We start from the raw sequence: 20,648 nt of genomic DNA, 5'->3' as shown, positions 1-20,648 counted from the left end.
AGTGAATTGATGGATTGACTTTAGCAAGATGAAATCAGATAGGTGCAAGGGTAAAGTCTTGTCCTTAGGTCCAAAAACTCAATGGCAATAACAAAATATAGAGAGAAATGCCTTAACAATATCACATGTGAAAAAAATGTAAGAGTTTAAGCTGTGTGAATTAACTGGATGTAAAACTGACTTACCCCCCACCACACAAAAAAGGAAAATAATCTGTTTTTAGGCTGCATTGATAAAGTAATAAAGTGTCATATAAACCAATAATTCTCAACTTTATATTTGTAAGCCCAGCCTTCTGACATCAATACTTATTTCCCACAAGCATCTCAGATGCAGCAGATACATTAGCTTTTTCTCCTAAATGTTATTCTCTTGGTATTTTCTATCTGGGAGGTCCTGTCTTGGTGAATGTACCACCAAGAGTGAAGTTACTTATGCCCAAAACTAAGAGCCAAGTCATCTTCATTTCGAATCTTCTGTGATGCTCACACACAGTTGGTTTTCCAGGTTCTATTCACTTTAGCCACTGTTCATATCTCCTCTCCATCTTTACTATGTTGATTTAGGCGTAATTATCTTTACTGGACTGTCAAGGTAGTTTCCCAGCTCATCTGTTTCCAAACTTGCATGGCTATCTACTCTTCCTCTAGATTATACTTTCTTTTATTGAGACAGAGTCTCACCCTGTTGTCCAGGCTGGAGTGCAATGGCGCGATCTTGGCGCACTGCAACCTCCGCCTCCCGGGTTCAAACGATTCTCCTGCCTCAGCCTCTCTAGTAGCTGGGATTACAGGTGCCCACCACCATGCCCAGCTAATTTTTGTATTTTTGGTAGAGATAGGGTTTCACCATGTTGGCCAGGCTGGTCTCAAACTCCTGACCTCATGATCTGCCCACCTTGGCCTCCCAAAGTGCTGGGATTATAGGTGTGAGCCACCACACCTGGCCCTAGAATATACTTTCTAAAATACAAATCCCATTATGTTATTTTTCACCTCCAAACCCTTTAATAAATTTTCATTCAGGCTTTTCATTGTCTCTATATATGTGCCCTATCCATAGGGATATTTGGAGCAGACATACCCAATATGTATATATTTACTGATTTTGTATATGATAAAACATACACAAAATATAAATTTTAAAAGGATGAGATACAATAAAAATTAAATTTGTTCTGAATATCATTTACTAATAGTACAAATTAAAACAGCCAGCCTACTTTTGCAATGTGCTTAAGTAAATAATGTTTTAAAATAATGTTTTTTAAAAACTTGGCTTATTAACAATATTTTGATGTAGTGATTCAAAGATGAGGCTTTTGAATTTTGTGTTTGTTTTCGGACAGAGTATCACTCTCTTGTCCATGCTGGAGTGCAGTGGCACAGCTACAGATCAGTGCAGCCTCCACCTCCTGAGCTCAAGCAATCCTCCCACCTCAGTCTCCCAAGGAGCTGAGACTACAGGTGCACACCACCACACCCGGCTAATTTTTCCTTATTATTTTGTAGAGATGGAGTCTCCCTATGTTGCCTGGGCTGGTCTCGAATTCCTGGGCTCAAGCGATTCTCCCCGCTTAGCCTCCCAAAGTGCTAGGATTACAGGCGTGAGCCAGCAAGCCTGGCTAAATTTATTTTGATACTTGTTTTTGATTGCTGTAATGGTTAAACACAGATAACTCAAAAATAAATGAAAGAAGGGCATCACTGGCTATAAGTAAAACACAATTTTTATTATTTAATACCATTCAATTTTTCAAACTTTTTTTTTGAAGTTCATCTTCCTTTCTTTTAATCAGTTGTTCTTGTGCACGAAGAGGTATTACATTTCAACATTTTTAGTGACAACAAAACCTCTGTTGAAACCTTTTATTTACAAAGTTTTTGAGTAAGTTAGAAAATTTCCTTTGCATGCTTTTAAGTATGCAGATATGAGAACTATACTCATACACTGTTTTTGGTAATGAAAGCACATAATTATCGAATTGCTGCCATTTTGAAAATGCTCTGTCCACCATTTCTTCTGGAAAACAGTTGCTTTCTCACTTACTGTTAAACTCTTACCTCTATTCTGAAAGTATGAATTAAGTCTATTTATTTAGAAATATGTTAATGGCAATATATTCCCATTATAAAATCGGTAAGCACATTTTGAACATTTATTTGTATGAGAAAAATATGTAACTCATCTTTAAGTATGAAAGTTCTTTTTAACTTCTTTGCTGTGAGACAATCAACAGATCTCTGAGTAATATGTAAGATTTTTGTGGTAATTTTTTTACCTCATTAAAAGATTACTTTAAAGTATTATAGATTTGACTATAAAGATTTTGTTTTAATAAAATTAATTCCATCAATAGAGTGTTCATCTGGCATCACTCTTCTCCCTCCTTCCTTCCTTCCCTCCCTCCCTCCCTCCCTCCCTCCCTCCCTCCTTCCTTCCTTCCTTCCTTCCTCTCCTTCCTTCCTTCTTTGTTTCTCTCTTTCTTTCTTTCTTTCATTGTTGTATAATGCTTTTTTAAAAAAATTTGTTTTTATTTTAAGTTCCGGGGTACGTGTGCAGGTTTGTTACATAGGTAAACACGTGCCATGGTGTTTTGCTGCACCTATCAACCCATCACCTAGGTATTAAGCCCCTCACACATTAGCTCTTTTTGCTAATGCTCTCCCTACCCCCACCCAATCCCGACAGGCCCCAGTGTGTGTTGTTCCTCTCCTGTGTCCATGTGTTCTCACTGTTCAGCTCTCACTTGTAAGTGAGAACATGGTGTCACTGTCTTTTCATGCATGTCTTGCCTGTAATGATGTGGGGAATGAATTTCACTATGGTGCTAACTTTGTCACTGTACCCTAGGATCTCCTTTTTCTCCTTTTTAGTTAGTTTTTATACTATTTACTTAACACAGTGTTTTAATAGATAGTGATGAAAATATATGCTTACGTTTTATTTTATTGGCTCACAAAAAAAGTTGCTCTTCAAGTATTTTATTATTGACACAGAGTCTAACAAACATAAAGAACAGATACTTGTTAGAAACATTTATATTTTGATCCAGCTATTTAGCAAATTTTGTAATATGTGTTTCTTCAAATATCAAGCTCTGTTTCTCCTCCTCCTTCTTTCTAATACCTTTTAGTCACTGTTTTAGGTTGGGTTCCCAAGGAAGCAGATCCTGAGGCATGGATTCGAGTGTAAGAATTAATCATAGATTTGGGAGGAAGAGATCCCAGGAAGGGATGGCAGCAGTGAGAAAAGGCAGGAAATGAAGCTACCGCAGGGAATGTTCTCAAGCAACTTTCTGCTGTGGGCAGCTCCCCCGGGGCGCTCTGGAGCCAGTGCAAAATTTTTCTGAGTTGTTTCACATGGAAGGCAATACATTCTCCAGCTCTTATCTGCCTGTCATTGGCTAGACACCAATAATGAAGCACTTCCGGCCTACCTATCTGTGGTCCTGGAGAGAGCCCTCAGGTGGAGAACACAGGTGTTGGGACAAGATGCAGTTGTCTGGCATAGGCACAATCCGGACAAAAGGAATGTGGGTAGGGCCACTGCATCCTGTGAGAAGGTCACCACACCGCCCTCAGAATGTTGTTGACCATGCTTCCTAAGGCAGAAAGAACAGGTATTTTTAACTGGGTGATGAGCAAGACTCCATCTCAAAAAAACAAAACAAAACAAAACAAAACAAAAACAAAAACAAAAATCCTGCAAAAGAGACTTTTTAATCTTTATCAAATTTAGTCAATTTTTGTAAAGTCTTCATAGCCTAGATATAAATCCATATTTTAAATAGCCTTCTTCATATATATGTATATATCTATATACACATACATACACACACACAGACACACACACAGACCCACATATTTGTGGTTAATGAATTGTTAGTATTTTTACCCGGCAAAGATATTATACAAGGAATAGAAGAATCCGTTTTGCCTTTTTCTCAGTTTCTCTTGTGCTAACTCTATTAGAATTATCTTCAGTGTGGTATTTCTTGGAAGAGTTCTTTTAATTTACCTATTTTATGAGAATTATTTGCTTAAAACTAGGTAATATTCATAAGTTTATTTAACTGGACACCATAAAATGCAACATGTTACAATACTTAAAAAAAGAATGACGAGGTGATGGTCCAACCCTTCATATTGTGGGATTCCATTTTCCTGCAGGATGCTCTGCTCACAGTATATGACATGTGACAGTTTGACATTCAGACCTATTGCCAATTGAAATGAAATATTAGTGAAGTTTAACATTTCCCTAAATCTTGGAGTAAAAATAAAATAGAAGTTCCGATAACTTACCCCAGTGGATCATCTGGTGCGTTCCCTGTGGTGTGTGCACCCCAGTTTGGAGACCCCTGGACTGTAGGACACAGTTCAGATGCCTTCGTGTGGCACACACTGTCCTCCATTGGTTACGCCTCCAACCTCAGTTCTTGCCTGGTCATGCCTCATACCTTGCATTTTGGTCAAAATGAACTTTTTGAAGTTGAATTTATCATGTTGAATTGTATGACAGAGCCTTCATTTATAATTGCTTCTGCCTGGAATGCTCCTTCTTTGGACTGTCCGGTAACACCTCCTCCATGAAACTTTTGCTAGTCCTTTCCCATGCCCGAGGGAGAACTGAAAACATCCTCTTGGGAACATTATAGTACTTTCCTCCTTAGCCCTTAACCCTTCTTTTGGACATACTTGCTAACCTTCTTGGCTCCCTTTTTTTTTTTTTTTTTTTTTTGAGATGGAGTCTTGCTCTGTCACCAGGCTGGAGTGCAGTGGTGTGATATCGGCTCACTGCAACCTCCGCCTCCTGGGTTCAAGCGATTCTTCTGCTTCAGCCTCCCGAGTAGCTGGGACCACAGGCACGCACCACCATGCCCAGGTAATTTTTGTATTTTTAGTAGAGACGGAGTTTTACCATATTGGTCAGGCTGGTCTCGAACTTCTGACCTTGTGATCAGCCCGTCTTGGCCTCCCAAAGTGCTGGGATTACAGGCATGAGCCATCACGCCCGGCTTGGCTCCTCTTACAGACCTTTATCTCCTTGAAACCAAAAATATTGTCTAACTTATCTTCATATCTTGGGCATATAGCCCTCAACAGAAACACAGTCACGCTGTTGAATTAACTATGGAGGTGGCACTGCACTGGTCAGCTAGAGTAGAGGACTGTGTTTAGCTCTGTGAGCCTCTTGAAGAAGGATTTGGAAAACTGATGTGTACCCAGAAGGAAAGAATTGCAAACAATCCCGGACAAATTCTAGCCTGGGACCAAAGTATAGAATAGCAGAGAAGAGGGATTTGATTCTAATATAAGGAAGAATTATTTAACAATTAGAGCTGCTTGAACAGAGGATGAATAGCTTTGAAGTATGGTGGTTTTGAAGTATGGTTTCTCACCACTGAAGATGTTGAAATAGCCTGAATGGGTAACCTCCTTGAGCAGGCTGAACAAGGGCTTAAAGCATCTGGAGTGATCACAGTGAGTGAAGGAGAATTTAGATAATCTTTGGACTGCACAACAATCTAGCTGAGATTTGAACCCCTTTGATATGTCTAGTGATAGGTTTAAACTTTAATAGATATTGTTTGAAAGAAAAGGAGTAAGGATATTTTAAGTAAACAATCCCTCTGTCATTCTGAGTCTCTGGATCTAGGTGAGACACAATAGTAATGCTGTTTTGCTTTCTCATGAGTCAGGTGACACTAAAGGCTAAGAAAGTCTTTGAGCTTGTACTGATGCTCTTATTTTTCTTTGTAACTACAGACAACCAAGTTGCTTCCTTTTTTCGTCTTAGAAGTAGTCTATCCTCACCCTACCCAACCATGGATTTAAAATTTGTGGTCTGAGAACCCATAACAAAGTGATAAAGTCTCTTGGGTTTGGGAGCAGAGGCAGTTGTCTTAATCTTCCATATATTTAGGGCTGCCTGAGACAGAATTTTAAACTACAATATTGAATCAATTAAACTTAATTCAGGATATAAATAGTAAACATGGCCAGGTCCAGTGATTCATGCCTGTAATCTCAGCACTTTGGGAGGCTAAGGTGGGAGGATTGCTTGAGGCCAGGAGTTCAAGACCAGCCTGGGCAACATAGTGAGACCCCATCGCAAAATAAAAAAAAAAGAAGTAAATATATACCACAGGTTTAATACTTTAGTCAGTATAAAATAATCCAATTATTACACCTTTATGGGCATGAATCTTATATGGAAACAGAGGCTCAATGAGGTTAAAGAGACTTACCTAAATATTGAACAACTAATTGGTTTCAGAACCTAGACCACAATTGTTTGCATCTAATTCCACTTCCATGGGTTTCTTCATTGTATCACGCTGCCTCAAAAGTAGAAGATGTGGTTGCTGCCCTGAAGGACTTTTGCAATCTCCTAAAGGGATAAGACATATCCATAAAACAATGATGGAATAACAAAAGTAAAATGAAGTGCACTATATGTGTTACAGCTAAGGAGTAGTTGGAAAGGTCAAGAAGGTGAGAAATCACAGGCTGGAGGATATGGAGAGCAATCACAGGCTGGAGGATATGGAGAGTAATCACAGGCTGGAGGATATGGAGAGTAATCACAGGCTGGGAGAGATGGACTTTTTTATTACGAGCAACTGTGAAAACAGTTCTGAAAGATAAGTAGGCTTACAAAATTTTTCTTTGGTTCCCAAAGTGCATGTTGGCTTTGTCCACATTCACCAGCGTCTTTTCTTCTCTTTTATTTCTTTTTAGTTTAAGAAAAGAAACTATCTGTGTCATACTGGCCAATAGGACACAAGCATCTAATTGCAGCAAATTCTTATACATTCCAAGTTACCCCCACAAAAACAGGTCACCATGGTAACCAAACAAAAAGAGACTAGAAAACAGAAGCAGAGTATTTACTTAATGTCTGATGGGCTTTCTGCATGATTTTCATTAGACCTGCTGCTGGCTTTCTTTCAGGTTTGGGTGCCAGTCACTGTTTACTTTGTAAGTTGTTAAAAGATTAAAAACTTTATCAGGCCTTACAATACAGAAAATTGTACTGAGCAGTGAAGTCAGAGCTGTTGATTTTTAAATACACAAATCTTACTCAGATTTGTTAATTTGTTACATAGAGTTAACCCAGGAGCTATGTAACTCTTGCCAATGGAATTGAAGAGAACAGAAGGGTCATTTGATGATGGTAGAGTCTTTTAAGAATGCTACCAGAAAAGGTGATAGATCTGAAATAATTTTGTTAAGGGCCCTACTGTTTATTTTTGCCACCTCCATTAAAAAGGTGTACACTAACCAGTTGGTGTAGAGAATTCATTGCTAAATATTTTATGTCAAAGTCTTTAATAGACCATACTAATTAATAAAATCCACTGTGCTCTATAGTTTTAATCCTTGGGTGAGGAAGATTTTGACGATGAAATAGAAAGCCACTTAGGTTCATAAAATATATCTGACGTTTTCTGAATGTTTGACCCACTCTCTTCTTTCCTACTATTGTCTTGGTACCTCTTTGAAATGCAAAAACATTACAACTTCAAAAGCGGTCCAGGAAGATGGCGTCTGCAGCTTATGACAAGCTCTGGAAGTGTGGCCAAATATGCAGCATGTCACTAGGTGGTAGCTTTGCTAGGGATCTTGACATAATTGACTTTCCTTCCTTAAAGAAAATTAAAATTTGTGTACAATAAATTGTTTCAATTGGCACTTGCTTTTAAAACTCAAACTCCACGTATGTCTTGCTAAAAAGTGATTCTACAATGCAAATGTTGTTTGTTGGAGAAGAAAAGAAAGCTGGATGCTTGTTTAGAAGCTTAGTGGGCATGAGGGAGAAAAGTTATTCCACAAGGGAATAGATCTTCTATGGAATGTTTCTGCTGTGTGATATAGATCTACCCATGTACATATATGGAATTTGCTGTGTTGACCTAAGATACCTTCTATACATCTTTCTCAGCTAGTTCTCTTTATCTAGTAACTGAGTGTGGAATACTTGCAGCAAGATTTTCTTTCAATGAAGGAATTCGCCTCCCAGGAGTAGAGTCCACACAATGCCAGACTAATTCTGCACTAGGGTCAAAAGGAAGACAGGTAAAAAATAAACATGATTTTTTTTCATAAAAATAATATTTGTGGCTGGGCGCGATGGCTCATGCCTGTAATCCCAGCATTTTGGGAGGCCGAGGCGGGTGGATCACGAGGTCAAGAGAGCGAGACCAGCCTGGCCGACATGGTGAAACTCCGTCTCTACTAAAAATACAAAAATTAGCTGGGCATGTGGCACACGCCTGTAGTCCCAGCTACTCGGGAGGCTGAGGCAGAAGAATCGCTTGAACCTGGGAGGCGGAGGTTGCAGTGAGCCAAGATCATGCCACTACACTCCAGCCTGGGCCACAGAGCAAGACTCCGTCTCAAACAAATAAACAAACAAAAACCAAAACAATATTTGTTTATAATAACAATAACAACAAAGTACACAGGAGAATGTTTACTATGTATATTTGTATTAATGTCTCAAATATGATCTATGCTATTTTTGTTCTTTGGGATGTATACTAATCCTTCTACCTTCTAAATTGAGCTGTTTATGTGAAGGGCGGTCATACAACCCTCACCAGTATCATCAACACCTTCCTCACCTTGTAACCATAGAGGAAGAATTGGAACCAATGTAATGATTGATTGTTATTTGGAATGTTTCTGTCCCAGCCTCCCAATTTAGTCATTCTTTGGAAAGGAGGGGGTAGGTGTGAGTGAATTTTTGGAGTTAGGATCGAGTAAGAACAGGAGTTACTGAGTTTCAGCTTTAAAGTTAATGGAGGCAGATTTTGCTCCCAGGAGACGCGCTGGTGGATGTATTCCCGTCCTTGAGTTCCTGCACATAATATCTAGTCCATACACAGAAAAGGCCAAGCTTTAAGGACTTGAAAACAACACCAGAAGAATCTTGCAAAGAGTTCTTTCCTGAAATTATGGAAATTGGGAAAGTAACTTTGTCCTTTGTCTATCTTCAGGGAAAAACGTAGGCCAGTGGGAGAAAAAAGGGATTTTTGCTAAATTCTTTCTGATTCTTCCTACAATAGCATTTAAGTGCTTGCTTTCTAACCCTTATCAAATGATTGATATTGACTTTTCCTCGCTTAAGTAAAATTCATTCTTTGTTTCATTTCTGTCCAGTGAACAAAATGCTAGTAACTTTTTCCAGGTGTAGTCTCAACTAGTTTCAATTAGCTAAAAACTTTATTTAGAATCTTCAGCATGTGGCATAGGCAAGATTTAAGAAATTAAATTACTTACCTCTCCAATTCCCCTTTTGAACTCCCCCACCCAAAAGTCAGCAGATTTTATTTCACTTGATTGCATAAAAGACCTAGCAGAACTACCTCAGCTGCTTTTTATTTTTTTAATTTGTGAGTTTGAGTCTGCTGAGCCTTGTCAATAATTCCCTTAAGTGTCCAAAGGAACTCTTCTCTTTCTTTGGCTTCTTCTCTCCCACAGGGCCCATTATCTCTCTTAGCCTGCCTTAGAGAAAGAAGAGACATTCGCAACATGGTCTAACTTCTCTGAAGTCAAGGAGGTCTTCAAAAGCAAAGTTTGGGCCACTGGGGGAGGGAGTGCAGGAAAGGAGACCACAGGGAGGAGGGAAGGAATTGTAAACAAAGGGACAGCTGGGGATTGACCCATTCTTTCTGGGCAATTGTGGAACTTCTTTAGAGCCAGTGAAGAAAGTAAAATCCAGAGGCAACTTTTAAAAAGTGCCATTTAAGGTCTGACTTCTTAAGCTTATTTGCATAAAAAATGAAGATAAAAGAAATAATGCAAGCCAGGTGGCAAGGTTCTAACCCAATCCAGTTTTCACTTACGTTTATTTTGTAAAAAGGGACCATTACATTTTCTATTTGGCAATGATGGGGTTCAGGACATGGTACTCCAAAATATTGCACCTTGGCATGTGAGAAAACACAGAAGCAAGGAAGTCATTCTCACCCTGTCCGCGTTCTTCCCCTGAAGCAGGTAAGAAAACCTGGAAGGTTTTTCTGATTTTCCTGTGAAGCGGGTCATAAGACACTCATTTGAGAGGTGCCCTTCCTCTACCAGGAGGAAAGGAACATCCTTACCTCTGAGGACACAGGGACACAGAGAAGAATCTGAACAAACAGGCCTTGCTAAATACTCCCCACCCCCATTTATTACATTAGATCATACTTTTTATCCAATCATATGTCTTCGTGACTCTCTAGTTGTTTGTCAAACTTAAAGATTATAAAGGTTTACCACTTTCTTCCGGTCTTCATTTCCTTATGAAGGCTCCCGTGTTATGCAAAGTGTTATGCAAAAGTTATATTAAGTAAATTTGTATGCTTTTCTCTTGTTAATTCTTCTTTTGTTATAGGGGGCTCAGCCATGATCATAGAATGGGTGAGGAAAAGATATTTCTCTTTCTCTACAAAAATATGCCAGAGTAACCCAAATGGGTAAGCCAGGGCATCCCTTGGTTGTAGTTTCCTGGACCAAGACCTGAATACCCTGAGATGCTACCCCACTTAAATGATCTATGCTATTTTTATACTTTAGAATACATACTAATCCTTCTGGCTTCTATATTGAGCTGTTTATGTGAAGGATGGTCATGTAGCCTTCAGGTCCCCATAAGAAGTCATAGATTAAAAAATTTAAGTTTAGGCTGGCGCTGTGGCTCAGGCCTGTTATCCCAGCACTTTGGGAGGTTGTGGCAGGTAGATCCCTTGAGCTCAGGAGTTCCAGACCAGCCTGGGCAACATGGTGAAATCCTGTCTTTACAAAAAACTACAAAAACGAGCCAGGCAGGGAGGCGCCTGTAGTCCCAGCTACTCAGGAGGCTGAGGCAGGAGAATCGCTTGAGCCTGGGAGGCAGATGTTGCAGTGAGCTGAGATCGTACCACTGTACTCCAGCCTGGGCAATAAGCCAAACCCTGACTCAAAATAAATAAAATAAAATTTAAGTTTATAAATCTTAAATAGCTTTGGGTGAAGTATGATTAATAAGGAAATTATGGAGAGAGAAAAAATAATTTTTTTTTCCCCTTGATTGTGTAGTTTGGATTTTCTTTCCAAATAAATAGCTGCTTCCACTAGCCAGGTGGAAGCATCTAGGTCTGTGACCACATTGAGGCACTAGGAAGGTGGTGCACGCAGAGTGTGCCTTGCCCTCAGCATCTCTTCATTTAGCTGCTCCTGAGTTGTATCCTTCATAATAAACTGGTAGGAGTAAGTACAAAATAAAAATTAGCCAGTTGTTTCTTTTACTAACATGAAATGCAAATATTTAATTTTCTTAACAAATTGAGGGCAAAATTCCATTTCTGAGGAATGAAAGATCAAAGATTAATTAACTTTATTATTTAAAAAATAACTTTTTCTAAGTACAAAATTAATTCACTTTCATTATGAAAAATTAGGGGAAAATGAATGTGACATTACATAAAAAATCACAAATAATTTGCAAGACCCTCTTTACTTGCTTCATAATCAATCTAGCCTGAGGAAAATAGTAGGAAAAACTTATCAGAGTTAGAAGGCGAGGAATAGTGAGGGAGAAACCTTTCATATGCCAGCAAAAGAGAAAGAAAATAAATAAAGATTCTTAGGGCTAGTTAGTGGCTTTGGGGCACCTGTCTCTTTCCCTCTTGAGCCTAGAACTGCTGACCTGGAATATGATTCCCCATAAGACATTAACATATGTGAGTGAGAGGATTGTGTGGGTCACTTTGGAGCTGAAGTCTTAAAAGGAAGCTCCTGTGGGAGAGCTGCCCAGCACCATGCCGGCTTGGTGACCAGATACAGTGAGGCACCACGAGGGCCCCTGTGTAAGATCAGACAGATGATGTGGGCCCCTGAGAATTCCCTCCACGAAACTCATTCATCTTTAAACGAGATCATAACAAGTTGTTGGGACCTACTCTTTAGTTGGGATTTCCCCAATGTTACCATTCTGGAATATTTAAAAAATCATGGACCGGCGTGGTGGCTCACACCTGTAATCCCAATTTTGGGAGGCCAAGGCGGGCAGAGGACAAGGTCAAGAGACCAAAACCATCCTGGCCAACATGGTGAAACCCCATCTCTACTAAAACTATACAAATTAGCCCGGCGTGGTGGCATGCGCCTGTAGTCCCAGCTACTCGGGAGGTTGAGGTGGGAGGATTGCTTGAACCCGGGAGGCAGAGGTTGCAGTGAGCCAAGATCACACCACTGCACTCCAGCCTGGGCGACAGAGTGAGACTTGTCTAAAAATAATAATAATAATAATAATATCGTGTGTGTGTGTGTGTGTGTACACTGTATGCTTTGGACTTTATCTTCCAATAAAATTATAACTTTGAAAAGTTAGCTGAGATAAGATATGCTATACATTTTTTGTATGCTATTTTTCATTTGGGACTGGAGAAATGGTTTTGAAGGAGCTGAAGAACTAAAGTAGTATATTTTGTATACTACTTCTGTATATTTTGACTTGTAGTGAGTAGCCAAGCAAAATCTTGGGCCCTCTGAGAAGGCTGAGGTTGTCATGCAATGATCTCGTTCTGTAGACTATCACCAACATTTAAGGATTAGGAATCTGGGAGACTTTGGGACTGGTTCATCTTGATGTGAAGTTTGGATGATAGTGGGATTATAATTGTGGGCTATTCTTCCATGTGAATGTGTGGGAATCCAGTATATTTGTGAATAATTCAGAAACTCAGGGATCTTAAAGAGAATTTTAAAATAACTATAACAATCCTCACTTTTTAGTTCCTTTTATGTTTCTTCCCAGAAATACCTATTTAGAAGGAAAACTTGGGGGCTGCTCCATCATCTTCTTTCTTTCATTTGCCGTGATTAGGGGAAGAAGGGCTACAAAATTGGCTTGATCATTACCTCTTCATAATTTAGTAGTGATTCAAGATGTTCTGTTACGAGAAGTAGCAATATGGGGCCATAATGTGACATCTGTTTTACACAATCAAAACATTAGTTTGCTGAGCTCAAATGCCCTTTTAGTGCTTCTGGGATAAGCCCCGAGAAAATGCTTTATCTGCTTCTGTACACCTGTGAGGAAATAAACGGCTTTAAGAAAGCTTCTCAACTGGAGGTGTAACTCTAAGAAAAATTAGAACAAACACTCACTTCATCTCTCACCCAAAGTGTCTTCTGCAAACCAATTCAAAGAGCCTCAGAACCAGAAAGAGAAGGAGGCATATCTACACAATGTATCTGGAGATTGGAAGCTGGAGAGAGGATTGAATTGCCAGCGAACTTTGCACTGTGATTTCATATTGAAGTGGCTGCATCTGTGCCACCTGTTGATGGCATGATTGGAGCATTAGTCCTTGCTCAGCCTCCGCACCATTGATAACTCTGCTTAACATTGCCACAGCGGAAGCTTTGTTGGAAGCCGCAGTCACTTTGCCTCGGCAATGGTGTACATTGGTGCCCCATTCAACCTTTTTTTCTGACATTAGCACATTTCAATGGGCCACCAGTGAAGCCATTCAGTGAGAACATGCAACCGGGGTTTCTGGGTGGCCTAGGGCTGAGCTGAGAATTCTCATTAATGGACTGCAAGACTTAGCCTATTGAGGTACATGAACTCAGTGACCAAAGAAAAGTGAGACAAAGATGTCCCTCACAGGAACATGTAGGTCAGAAATGGACAAAAGCAGACACGGACCAGTCAAAGCTATTTGATTACTGAGCTGAAAAGGGAACACCGACCCATCCCTGCGGTGGGGCAGCCCAACTGATTTGATAGAAATCTCCAAATGCCTGCACACTCTGAGAGTGAGGCATTTACTAGAATTGCAGGTGCTGTGTGAAGTTATTTTTAAAATGTTTTTTTCTTCCACTTGTCTTTGTGGTAATTTCCTATTTGACAGTACTTAGAAAAGGCCCCAAATAACTAGAATGAAAAGAAAGGGCAAAATTGAACTAGAAAAAGCATGCTTAAAAGTGAAAGGTGATCACGGGCAACATTCCCCCTACTGCTGGTCCTCTGAGCTACTTTCAAGCTCTTAGGGACTAGAAAATGTTCTTTGAGAGCCAGAACTTTTGCATGTTTAGGATTATAACTTTAATACATTAGCATAATTTCAAAACTTTTTTACTCTAAGATATAGGATAAAAAAATGTAAGTATGAAATTTTGCAAAAAGATAAAGGAGAAGCAAAACTGGAAAAGTTTAAGAAATCACTTTGGGGTCTATGAACATGGTCAGTAAAAACATGCTTAACTTGAATTAATCCTACGCTCTTGCTTGTTGAGGTATACATTTCTGTGGGAGATATATTAGTCCCATACTTAATATGATCTGTGCAAATATCCTGAGAGCTAATACTCAGATGCATATGAAATTTGAAAAGCATTCTGCAATTTTTCCAAATGGTATTTAAATAACTGTACTAATATTAGGTTGGTGCTAAAGTAATGGCAAAAATTGCAATTACTTTTGCACCAACCCAGTAATTCATTCCAAACCAAGTTTAATTATTAGGACTTGGTTAAAAACTTTACCGCTTCTTGAGATAGTAATATATTTTAAAATGTTCAAAATGTTGGTGTTATGAGATTTTGGGAACCTAAAAATACCTGTAATCCAGTTCTTTTTATAAAAGGAAAAGGGAAGAAAATGTGTTTTTTATCCCATCATACATAATGCAGCTGTTTTTTTGAGTAAGAGATACAATTTAAAAAGTGTGGCTCAGGGTAAAGGAAGAGACACATTCTTTTTTTTTTTTTTTGAGACGGAGTCTTGCTCTTTCGCCCGGGTTGGAGTGCAGTGGCCGGATCTCAGCTCACTGCAAGCTCCGCCTCCTGGGTTTTACGCCATTCTCCTGCCTCAGCCTCCGGAGTAGCTGGGACTACAGGCGCCCGCCACCTCGCCCGGCTAGTTTTTTGTATTTTTAATAGAGACGGGGTTTCACCGTGTTAGCCAGGATGGTCTCGATCTCCTGACCTCGTGATCCGCCCGTCTCGGCCTCCCAAAGTGCTGGGATTACAGGCTTGAGCCACCGCGCCCGGCCGGAAGAGACACATTCTAACAAGTGTCATATCCATTTACATTGAAACAACTTCATGAGGGAGAGGACTTCCGGGTCCATTTAACCTAGCTCTTCTGTTATATCCATAGTGTTACTGAAGCCTACAGAGATTTAGCAGGCTGCCAATGGCCCACCTAGCACCTGGAATTGAAAGTAGCACTTCATCTCCTTATGGGAATTGTTTCATTAGAATAGTTATAAGTCTTTTCCTATTAAAGAGCTAGAATCCTTAAATTTATTATTTGTTCTACTGCATGTTAAATTTAATAAATGTAAAATAGATGTATATGCTGCACACATATCTGTGTTATGCTACTTCTAGTAAATATTTCCCTACCCATTTAAAGCTCTAGTAAAAGCTAACAAGAACAACATCAAAAGTGGCTGTTCTCCAAAAACAAACCTTTGAGACAATCTAGCTTTGCCTTTTCGAGAATTTCTAAAGTCAGTTCCCTTTCTCTTACCTTCATACTGTCAGAGGCGTTTGAACCAAAGTGACTCCATCTTTAATAGGGGCTGGGTAAAATGAGGCTGAGACCTGCTGGGTTGCATTCCCAGGTGGTTAGGTGTTCTTAGTCTCAGGATGAGATAGGAGCTCGGCTCAAGATACAGGTCACAAAGACCCTACTTATAAAACAAGATGTGATAAAGAAACCAGCCAAAAACACATGGCGACAAAACTGACCTCTGTTCATCCTTGCTGCTCATTCTATGCTAATTATAATGCATTAGCATGCTAATCTACACTCCCACTAGTGCCATGCCAGTTTACAAATGCCATGGCAACACCCAGAAGTTACCCTATATGGTCTAAAATGGGGAGGGACCCTCAATTCCAGGAAATTCCTGCTCCTTTCCAGGAAAATTCATGAATAATCCACCCCTTGTTTAGCATATAATTAAGAAATAACCATAAAAATGACCAACCAGCAGCTCTTAGGGCCGCTCTGCCTATGGAGCAGCCATTCTTTTCTTCCTTTACTTTCTTGATAAATTTGTTTTCACTTCACTTTGCCCGAATTTCTTTCTTGTATGAGATCCAAGAACTCTCTCTTGGGGTCTGGATTGGGACCTCTTTCTGGTAACAATAAAAACTCTTTAACTTTCTTTTGGCATATCTTATCTAGTTCACTTCTAATATTTCTCCTTTAGGCTACTTCAAAATGTGTAGGCAAAATAATTTTTTCCACCTACATTCTATTACTTAGAAGAATCTTCTCCTGGAAACTCTTCAACTTGAGGCTTCAGTTGTTTTTTAGTGAAGGGGTCCAGAATATGCCACCCCCAAAAATACCACTTTGGCATAAGGATTACTTTAAGCTGAGGGCAACTGAAGAAACAGCAGACCCAGGAAAAGTTCTTTGCCCTCTCTGCTTCTGCCTTAAAGCAGGGCATAAATTTCTCTTTGTAAAGGTGACAGAAATTGCTATTTGTAAAAGCATTTCCCTCTTCCATTCCAGGAAGACCAGAGAGGGCACAGAGAAGAGTGTGCGTAACAAACCTTTCTAAACAACCTTTATCCATCATATATTTCCTAGTAACCTTCCCACAATTTATTATACCACCCCTAGGAGGCCAAACCCACTTTCCTTTGTCTAGTCACTTCTCTATAATTTATTGCCCTTTGTTAAAATTGTATATAAGCCCCCTCTCTAACTGCTTCTTTGGGTTTTTACTTATTTTCTGTGAAGCCCCTCACACATAACATATGAACTCAATAACTATTTATTCCTTTTCTCCTGTTCATCTGTCTTTTGCCAGTTTAATTCATAGGCCCCCAAACTCAATAACTATTTATGCTTTTCTCCTGTTAATCTGTCTTTTGTCAGTTTAATTCATAGGCCCCCAGATGGTGAACCTGAGAGGGAAAAGGTTTTTCCTCCCCTACATTAGCTAATCACTAAATTCTCACCCCTTCTGCTCCAATCAAGTCCATGTATGTTTTTTCACCTCCAGTTTCCAGCTCTTAGTGCATGGTGCTTCCATGTTGTCTTGCCCAATATGGTTTTATCTCATTTGAATTGTTCTTTTTAGTTAAAAATTTACTCTCAAATGCTTTACTGTTAGTCACACATGTGTTGGCAATGAGTGAAAATGGGCCCACTAGGAGACACTATAACATAATCTTTGTTATTGTTTTTGGAGGGCATGGCTTAGGATTAGAAGAAATGGGAATTTGTTTATAAAATTTGAAACTGTCTATTCAATAAGTAATTGAATCTTTAGGACCTCTTTTAAGGACAATGATTTTAAATATCTCAATTTTGTTTGAAGATACTGCCAAAGCAAAGTTGGGATAAATCATCATATTATTATCTGCTGAAATTTTATCTAAATCTAAGCTTTTTATTATACAGATTAATGGAAATAGGAGTTAATTTGGGTTTTCATATCTTTGTTTTATTTTTCCACCCAAGAAACTGCTGGGTTTGGATTTATTACTATATTAGAGATATAATAATAGTTTCCATTTAGCTAATAATACTATGTGTGAGAAACCATGCTAAACATTGACATGCATTCTCTAATCCTCATAACGACCCTATGAAGTAGGCACTTTACTATCTAAGTTTGACAGATGGGGAAACTTCAGCTTTGAAAAGCTAAGTAACTTGGCCATGGTTACTTGGTTATTAAGTAAGGAATTGGAGAGAGAGTTCTTAGAAATGGTTTAGCCCTGGTTTCTTTAAAGAAACAAAGTCTTATTTATATCTTTTTTTGTTTTTTTTTTTAGACAGAGTCTCGCTCTGTCACCCAGGCTGGAGTGCAGTGGCGTGATCTCAGCTCACTGCTGTTTTGTTTTATGCGACCACCGAATCAGGCGCCAGAGATGAGGCAAGTAGGCAAAGTAGAAAAGCTTTATTAGCTAGCCAATGCGAAGGAGGAAAGGGCGAGGTTCACCGGTCTCCTGCGGTGGAGGCCGAGGAAGTCGCTCCGGCATTCTCAGGTGAGGTTCTCCGGTCCACGAATGCGGGGGCCGAAGAAGTCACACTGGTTCCTGCCCGCAGCGTACTTTTATGCATGGGTACTGGAAGGGGGAAGGCAGTGGGTGGGATAAGGGCGTGGTAGGGGGCGTTCCCTAGGCGCAGCCAGGTAGGTTTCGGTTTCCTCCATCGGACGTCACGTTGCACCTGCGCAGTTGGTCTGTATTTTTCCCGGGCGCAGGCTGCATTTTCCCGCGAGTGGGTAAGTTGGTGATGAAGAACCCGGAAATGTGCCATCTTAGTCATCTTTGTCCTTTCCCCCTGTCCAGACAACTGCAACCTCTGCCTCCCTGGTTCAAGCGATTCTCCTACCTCAACCTCCCGAGTAGCTGGGATTACAGGCACATGCCACCACTCTCCACTAATTTTTTGTATTTTTAGTAGAGATGAGGTTTCACTGTGTTAGCCAGGATGGGCTTGATCTCCTGACCCCAGGTGATCCGCCCACCTCAGCCTCCCAAAGTGCGGGGATTACAGGCATGAGCCACCACGTTGGGTCTATAATTATATCTTATATGCCCTCTGAGTCCCCTTTCTCTTTACTATGTTAATGACACATGATGCTTTCCCATTAGTTCAAGGTTGGTAAGTGTACAGCCAAGGGCAGGGAAAATGTACATGGATATGTCAGACCACCATGTTGTAGCTAAGACTCATGGTCACAGTGGCTTTCATATGGAAGATGCAGGGAGGGGCATGCTCAACTTTCAGACCAGTGCCTAGGTACATTCATATTAGGAACTTGTTTGCTAACATTGGCAGCTGGCTAAATGGAGGTGATAAAACGCTCTTGTTCTCATTTCTTATTATGCTCACTGATTCTGACCTCTGCTCCCACAGATCTCCATTTGTTTTATCCTTCAGGTGTTCTGCCCTCTGTTTTGGTTTCTCTGGAACACAAATGAAATTATTTTCTGAATTGTGAAAGTCCACATTATCAACTAATTCAATGTTACAGTCATGTTTCTGCTGTTTGGATGCTTGTTCTATTGTGAAAACTTACTCAGGCTTGGGGTTTAGGAAAGGGCCTTTTATAGTTTTCATCAACTGAAGAAAGAGCAGCATTAGGTATAATTATACATTTTGATAAAGTGAAGCACAAATCTGTTATGGTTTATGTTAACAGCCTAAACAATGGTGGTCTTACAAATGGTCTGAAGTTAGCAGCTCATGGGAGAAGGCTGACATGTTAAAACACAAATTTGCCTAATCTGACACTTCAGGTTACTCCAAGGCGGGTGGAAAGTTGGCAGCAGCGACTTGTGTCATTGCCCTAAGGAGAAACAAAATATAAACCTTTTACAATCTCCCTGGGAATTTTAAAAAAAATACCTTAAGGCCCAAGTCCTCCCACTTCAGACCAACAAAATAAAAATGATCTGGGGACGGGGTCCAAGGATCAGACTTTTTAAAAGCCTCCCCAGGCGATTCTAATGTGCAGCCATAGTTGAGAAGCACTAATCAAGCATAACGTACAGATGAAATATTATCATGTGTAACATTGTACAAGGTTCTTTGGGAGATATAGAAATCAGGAAAGACATGGTTCTTGCCTTCAAGGAACTTTTGATTTGGATGAAAAGACTCTTGCCACAAAAATGGTCACCAATAATATAATGCAGTCACTCATTGTTAGTAAGTGATGTCATAGTTTTAGTGGAGACTGCTTACCAGTGTGTAGCCTCCAATCCCTATCCTCCTACCACCAGTAATAATAATTGCCTCCTGAGATTTTATATGCCCCATTTAATCTTCTCAACTGCTTATCACTTACGTATTATTCCCATTTCACTGCAGAAAGACTAAACCTATGAAGTCTGAGAGACAAGTTTTGAACCCAGGTCTGTTGGGAACCAGCATCTATGCTTGCTAACCATTAGGTTATACCATTTGGTCTCAGTAGATGCATGGTCAATAATAGCTAGAGTGAGTGATAGGCCATAAAATGTTTCTGAGCACTTTAATATAGTTATATTTCTTAATTATTTTTTAAACTGCCAATTAAAAATTTTAAATCACAGAAAGGTTGAAAGAATAATACATTGAACATTGTATAGCCTTTACAACTACATCCATCAATTATTAACATTTCACTACCTCTGCTTTATTTTGCTCCCTATTTATTTATTTACTTATTTAGAGACAGGGTCTCACTCTGTCACCCAGGCTGGAGTGCAGTAGCACGATCTTGGGTCGCTGCAACCTGCACCCCCTGGGCTCAAGGAATCCTACCACCTCAGCCTCCTGAGTAGCTGGGACCACAGGTGTGCACAACCATGCCCGGCTAGTTTTTGTGTTTTTAGTAGAGATGGGCTTTTACCATGTTGTTCAGGCTGATCTTGAACTCTTGAGCTCAAACGATCCACCTGCCTTGGCCTCCCAAAGTGCTGGGACTATAGGTGTGAGCCACCGTGCCTGGTCCCCATTTATATATATATGTGTATCCTTTTCTGTTATTATTGAACCACTTGAAGTTGCAGACATTGTGATAGTTGACCCAGTAATACTTCGGTTTGCACTTATATCTAAGTGTAAAGACAATTTTCCATATACCCATTACACTGTTCCTACCGAAGACAATTAATGTGAATTCAGTTTTGTCATCTAACATA

General features: G+C 39.8%; 1 long non-coding RNA gene across 1 annotated transcript; it reads right to left on the bottom strand.

Annotated features, from left to right (window-relative positions):
* Positions 1 to 3,058: 3,058 nt before the first annotated feature.
* Positions 3,059 to 7,645, bottom strand: LOC117071310. The gene is made up of 3 exons (XR_004432239.1): positions 7,503 to 7,645; positions 6,254 to 6,396; positions 3,059 to 3,604 (listed from the first exon to the last, which is right to left on the bottom strand). It is a non-coding gene; the product is annotated as an uncharacterized LOC117071310 (long non-coding RNA).
* Positions 7,646 to 20,648: the final 13,003 nt, after the last annotated feature.

Source organism: Trachypithecus francoisi, unplaced genomic scaffold (genome assembly GCF_009764315.1).
Source record: "Trachypithecus francoisi isolate TF-2019V2 unplaced genomic scaffold, Tfra_2.0 Lachesis_group3, whole genome shotgun sequence".
Lineage (NCBI taxonomy): Eukaryota > Metazoa > Chordata > Mammalia > Primates > Cercopithecidae > Trachypithecus > Trachypithecus francoisi.
The sequence above is the reverse complement of the archived record's forward strand: the minus strand, read 5'-3'. Positions and strand labels throughout refer to the sequence as shown.